General features: G+C 46.5%; 1 long non-coding RNA gene across 1 annotated transcript; it reads left to right on the top strand.

Annotated features, from left to right (window-relative positions):
- Positions 1-4,459: 4,459 nt before the first annotated feature.
- On the top strand, positions 4,460-5,942 carry LOC136539773 (uncharacterized). The gene is made up of 3 exons (XR_010779770.1): positions 4,460-4,930; positions 5,037-5,235; positions 5,502-5,942. It is a non-coding gene; the product is annotated as an uncharacterized lncRNA (long non-coding RNA).
- Positions 5,943-7,464: the final 1,522 nt, after the last annotated feature.

Below are 7,464 nucleotides of genomic sequence, written 5' to 3'. Positions count from 1 at the left end.
TCTCTTGTTATCATCACCATAGAAATCCTCTCTACCCAACCTATCATATACCCTTATGTCAATCTAGGACAAAACTCATTCTTTGCTAGATCATTTCACGTTCCCCATGGAAATTGTTACCTTGGAATACTCCCAGGTGAAAGCTACATTGACAACTATGCACTTGCAATTTTATCTATTTGCCACCGTTTGTGTCAACAGCGCCGCCTTGACCACCACCACTCGATGCGCCGCCTCTGAAGCTCTGACATTGACATTCTGCCCTCAACCTTTGCTGCCCAACCTACCTCAACCGAAGCTCTGCCACTGATGCGCCGCCCAAAAGCTTTGTCCCTAAACAGCGCCACCCTAGAAGACCTGCCATCAACCACCGCCTCCCGACACATTTCCCCTGATGTGCCTCCATCCCCATCATGCCGCCCGATGTAGCTGGCAGATGTTGTTTCGCACGCCATCTCTTCTTCCCCGTGTCTGCTTCTCATTGTCCTCACGATCAATGTCCCTTCCTAGGATTCTAGAAGCTAAATCAATATTCATCGATACAACATAGTTTGAGTTATGGCCAATTTCAATACCAAGGCTGATTTGGTATTAACCAATCCAATTCCATGCCCCTAAATAACTACATCCAAAGGGACCGTAAGGGATTTAAGGGGGTAAGAGATAATTTTGCATAAAATAGTGTATATTTTGATGGATTGTGTAGGTTGTGGGCATGATGTAATCACATTACCGATGCTATTAATTGTATGCTACATTTAAATTAGTATTCTGAAACTGCATCGTCACTGTTAGCATAGACAAAGCGTTGGTGATATGGTAAAACCGATCGTGATGATGAAGACATCACCGCCAGATCAAAGAATGCACCGCGTGGTGATGAGCTCTGCATCGCCGCCAAATCAAATGACGCACTGGCGGTGATGAGCTCTTAATCACCATTGGATCGTACGCCTCACCGGTAGTAATGATCACTACATCATCACCAAATCAAATCACATACCATGGTGATGAGATCTTCATCACCACTGGATCGTATGCCATACCAACAGTGATGTCCACTTCATCATCTCTGGATCGTGAGACAGACCAGCGGTAATGGAGATTATATCACTGCCAGATTGTACGATGAGCCGTCAGTGATAACCTTGGCTATCACTAACAACTTTCACAAACGCCGGCAAAAACCAGTGGTGATGAAGATTCTGCGGTAGCAGTAGAACAAATTTGCTAGACATTATATTTACTTGACATTTATCAACCAATCTCCATTAATCAAGCTGATGATAGCGTCTGATCAGAAAATGAAGTAAGTGTATACATGTCTTTTGTATTCTCTCTTAATTTGTCTAAAATCTTTACTATATTAGAGGATAGAGAGAGTACATAGTACTAAGCTTAGTATCCGCTAACATCTATGTAAATTAATGTTTAGAAACCTAGAGTTTAGGGACCACCAACATACTTTCCGTTTTAAAGAAGTAATAATAATGCATGTTTTTTCTTGACTTTTCTTTACTATAGACACTTAAACTCACATACACACACATCTTAGCTCTATGGTAACTCCAAAAAATTAAGCCGGTAAATCTCAAAATTGATAAAAGGTACCATCGAAAGAATAACGCCCTTAAATTTTGAAATAGATCTAAAAAAAATTAAGCATCCGTGACCGGTTAAAGACTTAGGGCCTGTTTGTTTCCGGGAGTGGGTAACGCGCGGCCGCGTTGAGCGAACGCAGCTCTAGGGCCGCGTTCGCGATTTCCCACCGTCCAGTTCAACTTTTCGCGTTTCGTGTCGCCGGCGGCCGGCCAACGCGCGTCGGACGCGGAGCGTTTGGCGGGCTGTTTTCACGTTTACCGCTCAAACACGCCGCAGACGCGGAAACAAACAGGCCCTTAAACCTATATGTGCAGGTTCTAGCTACCACAAAGAAGTTAACTCAGTTCGCTCTACATTTTCTGAGAAATTTTGTAATGGTTGGAAAAAACATTGACCATCCACTGGACGAGATCGAATGGTGAAAAAAATAGGAGGTACCTAACTGAAAGTAGCTGGAAGTACTAAATAGGTGGGGATAGTACCAAATTAGATGGTGCCAGTACCAAAATATATGACACAATAGCTATTTTTTATTTTTTATTTTATTTTTAAATAAGGGTAAATCAGTCATTTTAGTACTGTCCTTGAGTGCGCTCTGGAGGCCACCGCCCGGGCCGCGTACATGGAGACGCAGCCGCAGCACCCCGGCGGGCTCATAGGTTTGGACGCGCCGCGGACCGAGCTCGCGCCCATGCTGGCAGTCGCGGAACTGGACGGTGCCTGGACGCCCGCTGGACACCTCGATCGGCATGCTACTTCCCAATCATGGCCGAGATATGAGGCGCCGCTGCCGTCGCCCCTGACGGCAAGCCGCCAGGTCTCTGCAACACCCCTGACATAGGAGACGCCTATCGAGCCGGGACGGAGACCGTAGTAACAGAGTTTACGGGATTGTTGCGCGGAGAAAACGGCTTGGTAGGCTTGCGTGCTCCATCGATTCATCATTCATGGACGAGGACGACTGCAAGCTAGCATAGTTGTTCTTGCTCTTCTCCCCTTGTACTCATGTCTGTTCTTGTTTTCTTTTTCCCTTTCCTTCGCGTGGACATATAGGAAGATGCAGCTGGTATTTTGCTGTGTATTAATACATGTAAATTACTACAGAGGCACGATTGGTACGCTTGCTCTAGTCTACTCTGAAAACCTCGATCAGACACCTAATGGATACGCTTGTCCGTATATGTACCGCGTCGATGCCACGGACAAGTAGAAGTCCGTGCAAACTGAAAACCATGCCTCCCCGTCGACTTCGCAGCTCTTGCGTGTGTCCAGTCTCGGCCGGCCTCGCTTGGCAATCAGCAGCGCTGCGGTGACGAAGCATGGCCGTACACTGCTGCACTGCATGCATGCTGCTCCAATGAGCGCAGAACACACGGTGCAGTACACAGCTGTGCAGCGGCACCAGCGGACGCAGCGCCGTATTTAGACATCGATCGGCGCGGTGGCGCCTAGGGCCTATAGCAGCGCCGGCGGCGGGGTCGGCAGGGCCCGGCCGAGTGTAACATGTCGCAGAGGGACAAAAGAGGGTTACGTCTAGTTCTGTAAGGGCACAACTTCAATTACTAAAATACCCTCTATAATATATTTATCAATTAACTATTTAGAAAATAAAAAAGATGAAAGTATCTGAAGGTACAATAGTACTTTTCCAACCATCGTAACAGATCACTTACTTTCTACTAGGGTGAATTTATTATTCCTTTAGTAGCAGCTAAAGAGTTGGACAATGGTAATTTTATTAATATTATAGAATGTGTCTTTCAGTATTTTGACATTCTCGGTAAGTTGTGTGTGCATTGTTTCTTTATTTTTAATGGGCATACATATGTTCATAAGAGGGATGTGCTACCTTGGTGTTAATTTGTGAGAGTCTATATATACACTCTGAAAATAAAAGCAACAAAGCACGTCAATGTCCTCACTCAGTGAGAACTTCTCTTGTGCTCCCACCCCTCTCATGCTCCCATGTTTAAAAAAAAACCATCAAAATGTGCATGAAAAAATCAACAAAAAATGTGAATGGGTAGATGATGCAGTTAAGATGCATGCTCATGAAAAAAATCGAGGATGAAGAAAATTGTACTAGGAGGAACAAAAAAGAGAAAATCAGCATGTAGATAGCTGCCGGTTGTGTGATCCACATGAACAGTGCACCCTGGCCCCATTAAAGAAGCGAGGTGTATTTAGGATATTTTTTTTAGGGAGTGGAGGAGAGAATTCTTCCTATCTACTAGTTAAGAAAATAAAATCTAGATTTACACTCTGAATCACGTCCGCCGGACGAGGCGCGAGGCCATAGGCAATCGAAACAAAGCAACTAAACATTTAAACCTATATATTTATTTATTTTTCAAATCACTAGACATGTTGATTTTTTTCGTCCTTCCATAACATATTATTCATCCTCAAATTTTTGCATGAACATGCATCTTTGCATGATCCATTCTCATTTTGGCTGATATGTTTTCACACAAACTTCGATGGTTTTTTATTTTTGAGGTGGGAGCATGAGAGGGGTGAGAGAGTACAGGAGGCGTCATCCGCCCTTTGGGAACCTCCAATAGGTAGCTCTAAGCTAATATAAGATGCCACACCTGTTTTGGACTGCTCTGCTCCATCTTTTATAGCTCTGCTCTCAAATTTTTCTGCTAAACAGGTCTAACTCCACAAACTCAGCTCAAAAAAAAAAAAGATGAGTTTTGGTCCAACTCCATATTTTTTTCCAGAGCTTCTCAGGGTACTCCACGAACCAGCGTTTCGTATGTCCTCGTAGAGTTTAGAAGTAATTACCCACAATTACCACTCGTTACGCAGATACCGTTTCGTTCTATTCCTGTTTCCTCCCGTCGCCCCCCACCTGACGCCCTCATCCTCTACTCCCGTCGCCTCTCTCCTCTAGGCTCCAGCCCGTCCTCCCCAAATCCTAGCTACGCCGCCGCTCGTTCCGGCCGCCACGGCAAGACATCCGGCCAGGTGATGGACGGAGAAGATAGATCCGTTAATTCCCCGTCGATCACAGCATCCTTTCCATCACAACCGCCGCCGTCCTCGCCGCCTCCGCGGCGCTCGTCTCGGCCGACCGAGGAGACCAACGCGCCGCTCGTGCTCCTGTCCGCGCAGGCAGCATCGTTGTCGCTCCAGCACCACCGGCACCACCCGTGCCTGGACAACCCGCCGGACATGACGGACACGGGTGCCGACACAGGCCAGACCGCGTGCAAGAGAAGGGCGCGCCGGCATCCCAGCGCCGATGCCCGCGGAGGATGCGGCGGCGTGTCCGGGAGCAGGGTGTCAAGGTCGCGTCGTCGTAGCCCCTGAGCGCGCCAAGGTCCGGATCTCCCTCCATCCCCTATGGCCCCTTCAGGTCTCTGGTTTTGATCTTGTTCTTATCGCGGCCTCGCTGGTGGTGGTGCCGGCACACGACTGGGCTGCAGGCACTGACCGGCGTCATGGACAAACCGGAGGCACTCTTGAAGTCTGGGACGGCAGCACCCACCTCCAAGCCCCCAGCAGCAGCGCCCTCCTCGACGTGAGCCACGGCGACGGCTTCCTCCATGCGGCGGCGCCCCTTACCTGCTACCCACCTGTGGCGGCATCCCCTTCACCAACGGATGGCAGCGTCTTCTTCCCCAGGTGAAACTCCATCACATGTCATCTCACCATCTCTATCCTCGCATCTCCCGCTGTTGGATTGGATAATGAATCATGTAGTTACAATAAAAATTATGGATTTGTTGTGTTTCTGGTGTCTTCAGTACTCACCGATTTGTCCAGTCTCTTTTTTTTCAGGGGTTGGCTAACTGTGAGTACCATTATCGATTTATTATGCTGAACAGAACACTCTAATCATCCATGTTGCTTACAAATGTGATCTGATATTTTATTTCTAATAATTGTAGGCAAATATTATGTTGTCGATGCGGGATATCCTAATCGTCCGGGATACATTTGTCCTTATAAAGGTGAGAGGTATCATATGCCGGAGTGGCATAGAGGAATGGAACCGTGAGCATGGCGGTGAAGACTTGGACTTCGCTCGGTGCGACCGTGATCAAATTATGTTCCAGAGATTCCGGAAAGGTACCTAAAATATGTGGCTAGATCAAATGGCTCTACTGATGCACCGAATGCTCCTACTATGGACAAATTCCGTGATGACTTGGCCACCGCTCTTTCTCTAGCTTGGAATTAGAATTATGTATTAGTCACTATTCTCTAGTTATCTATGGACAACTATTTCTATTAGAATGATAGGACTTTGTTATCTTATTTATCATTAGTCATGTATGGACAATTATTTGTATCCGAAATATGAACTTTGTCAATTATCCATCAAGCGCTTTCAAATTTACGTGACAAAAGTATGAAATTATTTGGCCGAAATATTTGTTTTTTACTTTTCTCCAATAAATTAAATGAGATTATAATATTTACACCATATTTGAATTGGTAAAAAAAATATTCAATTACACATGCTCTGCATACAACAGAACATACACCAAACATCGATCAGGGACATAGTAGACATTTCCTATAGAAACCTCATGTTTCCAGAGCTGGAGCTAAACTGCGTGCCAAACAGGTCCACTTGCTCCAGAAACTCCAAACAGGCCCTAAGGGGAGAGAGAGAGACCAAGAACCTTTGAACTAGGGGGAAGAGAAAAGCTAAGTTGTGTCAGCGTCTCAATGCATGAGGAACATAGCCCTTCTAGCTCTCTCATGCTGGAGAGAATATATAAATCTCTACAACTAAAAAATAACTAAAGTATCGTCTTACCGCTCCGCCCGAGTTAACCCCGCTTGCGCCCCGCTTACCCACGAACTCATCACTTTTGGAGCCTAGGGCCACAATCAAATTTGTATATCACCAATATCAGTTCAAAATACCATTAACATAGGGTCCAATATCGATATGTAAAAAAAACTAGCTCATAAATGCATAAATATAAATAATATAAATGAATAAATATAAATATCTCAGTTCCATAGTGTTTACACGTGTTTCTTCTACTACTACTGATTCTGCTTATATAAAAGATTCGGTTTGTGACATTGGTTGTATAATTGGCGTAAAAATTGAGAATGGGGAATTACCAATAGTCCAATACCAAGCCTCAGTCTGTACTCTTCTAGTCTTCATTTTGCAATCGGCAACGAACAGGCTAGCCCCGTTCGCTGGTCTGAAACTTGGCTGAAACTGGCTGAAAAACAATATTCTAGCTGAAATGTTGTGAGAGAAAAACACTGTTTCGATTAAAAAAAAAAGTCAAACAAGCCAAATTTCAAACCAGCCGAATGAGGCGCTGCTGCTTGCAGGCAGCTACGGACCTACGGTGATGCCTGCCCACGCGGCCTGCGGCCACGCCGAGGCTGAGATGCAGCCTGCCGTTGCTGCCTGCTCGGCCAAAGCAAAGCGTCAGAGGCTCGGAGCCATGGAGGACTACGGCCGGCGCGACGGCTTGGGTTAGCATAGCAGCCGAGATAGCGTCCAGACTTTGTACTATGGAGTCTCGGAGAGAAGCAGGAACGAGGTCTTTTTTTTTTGAGATTAAAGCAGGAACGAGGTCGGGGAATCGGACAGGCGCGGGATCGCGAATGGCATGCTTCTCTCCTCTCTGTATTGGGCCAGATCGCTACAACATTTGGCCCAACCCTTAAAGCCAGGCTACAAATTTACTTGTATTATAAGGGATGTTTTGGGCCACACCTGGGGATAGTTGCCCCAGGCCCAAATCCGCCCCTGCTTCCAGGTCCTGATCCCTGCCAGAGCCTTGCGCAGACCGCCAGACCCTGTGCGGCTGCTCCGCGCACGCGTGCGTGCATGCAGCAACGCCCCGCCCAACGCCGGCCGAGCGGGGTCGT

The sequence above is a fragment of the Miscanthus floridulus genome, chromosome 2, assembly GCF_019320115.1.
Source record: "Miscanthus floridulus cultivar M001 chromosome 2, ASM1932011v1, whole genome shotgun sequence".
NCBI lineage: Eukaryota > Viridiplantae > Streptophyta > Magnoliopsida > Poales > Poaceae > Miscanthus > Miscanthus floridulus.
Note: the sequence above shows the minus strand (reverse complement) of the source record. Positions and strands in the feature narration are given on the sequence as shown.